Raw genomic sequence first — 2,500 nt, forward strand, 5'->3', positions numbered from 1 at the left:
GGCATAACTAAACCTACCCTGAATATCTGAGTGTAGCCTAACCAGAAATGCTAAACTGGAATTCCACTTAACCTTACACTGACCTTCATGAACAGTCTTACCTGACATGTACACCTGACTTAAGCATGTATAATACCAACATGTACATGAAGTAGCGTGGGGGTATGGGGCAGGAAGTGGGAGTACACCTGTGTGGATGGCAGTAAGCAATGCCCACACTGGGTAAGCAATGTGGAGGCCAACCCAGTGTAAGATGCCATAACCAGAGGTCAGCAGGTCTGTGCCCAGCGCAAAACACATGCAAACCCGAGTACAACTGCTTTAAAGTGCCTTAAACACTCTGTACCCAACGGCCCATGTTCTGACAAGCAACAAAATAAACTGTCCCTTCAAGGCTCGAACTCAGAACCCTGTACACTATAGTCACAGTAGTCAACCACTAAGCCATCATAGCAATACAGACGGATGAGGTATCAGCAAACTAATCCTCACCACAGGAAACTCAAACCAAACATGTGAAGTGAATCTATGTAAAGTCTGAAGTGGTATAACCTGTTACATAACATAAATATGTGAACTGGAGTACTGCAGTAAGCATGGATGTGAGGTGTTATTGTAATAAAGTGTAGAAGTCCCCAGATCCCTAAACAGTGTATGCACACATGAATAACGGATACCAGACACATATATAACCTGTAATGAAGAATAAATCATTGCCAAAAGGCAAATATAGTGCAAATTAACTATTAAGCAATGCTAACCGCAACACAGCTCAACTTAGTAAAAGTAAGCAATGTGTAGGGGAGCCAATCCAATCTGCCTAGCGGTATACCCCTTCAAGCACTGCCAACTATAGGTAAGCAGGTGTGCCTATAGCTTAGCCTTTTCAAACCCGGTGAATCACGGAACAGTGTGGGTAATTGGCCGTATTTAAACCACACAGGCGGGAATATGTTCCATAACTGGTTGTAGCTTCCTACTGCAGGCAGAATGGCTGGTGTGGGTGAAGGCACTCATTTTAGAGCACAGTGCTGGGGCATCCAGGAGTCAAAAATCATGGTATGGCTCCTGGTAAAACACCATGAGGAGAGACTACTGCAGGGCCAGTACCAGGGCTCGCAGTATAAAACGGAGGTCTGGGACAGTCTCGCCCATGACCTCACCAGTGCCACAGGTATCCCCCGGACTGGTGAGCAGGTCAGGCACCACCATGCTGACCTGAAGTGGTGGAGGGGGGGATTACTGGAACAGTGGATCCAGGAGTCTCGGCAGATGGCTAATGCCCCAGTACTAAGTACTCATTCCACTAAGTAGTTAAGAATTACCTAGCTTGTTTATACTATGGATAGGTATAGCTAAATATCACTGTATTCCTCCGACGGCTGCAGATGAGCGGGCTGCGAACCAGCAAGCCCATGATGTTAGGTTGCAAAGGCTGCATTGCGAGGCAGGTTAGTAATTTGTCTGCATGTACTGTCATAACAAATAAATATAAGAGCCTCAGAAAGTGTTGTACCAGTAGAAATAAATGTGTAATAGTCTGTGAATAAAGGTATAATCCCTGGAGTGCTTCTGTTTACTCTTCTGTCATATGTTGGTGAACTGTTAATACTATAAATAGTACTGTTGTAGTTTAAGCAGTGTCACCCACACTGTGGTATGCAGATAAAATGTGTATGAAGTCCTGCATAACAATGTTGGAAGTGCCAGGAGGTCAGTCATATTGTACAAGTGAGGGAGACCTAGATAGAAAACAGTGGAAAGCTTTACATCAATTCCCTGATAGCACAGTGTACTGTGATGTTATCTATAATTTTTGTAACACAGCAGGGGTTTGAATCCTGGGAGTGCTACTAAGTTGAATGCATAACCATACCCCACAACTGTACAGATTTTGTAACAATGTTCAGATAGAAAGCTGTATGCATAATTACACTCAACAACTGTACAGAATGTGCTAGAATGTTCAAATTGAAGGTTGCATGCAACAGAGGTGACCTGTGCCTGACATATAAGGCCATGTCAAACCCTGATTTGATGAATATGCTTCACCTCAAAAAATCTAGATCCCTCAGAACCACAAGGGCGGGAGACTTAAACCTTGACACGGTTATTAATAGAACGTGCTGGAGGGACAGATTCATCACCCAGAGACTCCCTATGCTGTGGAACAAAATCCCGGTACATGTGAGGCAGAGCACCTCGCTGGCCTTGTTCAAGAGGAATCTTGACCAATGGATGAGGGATCGCAGATATACCCCAGGGATTACTTCAGTGTCACTGCTTGACAGAGGCACAGCAAAATAATAGGCATAGTTTTATTCAAACTAAAGGGGCGGCGAAAGCCAAATAACTATGGGCTAGGCTTATAAATGCCCTTGGGCAGATAGCCTAGTACGAACCTATGAACCTATGAACCTATTCATACCCCACAACTGTTCCAATCTGTCCAGCATGTCCAGATAAATGGCCCATATCACCAGCCTGGTACCCCGTTCCC

Source organism: Protopterus annectens, chromosome 12.part0 (assembly GCF_019279795.1).
Source record: "Protopterus annectens isolate FY-2018-M chromosome 12.part0, PAN1.0, whole genome shotgun sequence".
In the NCBI taxonomy this organism is placed as follows: domain Eukaryota; kingdom Metazoa; phylum Chordata; order Ceratodontiformes; family Protopteridae; genus Protopterus; species Protopterus annectens.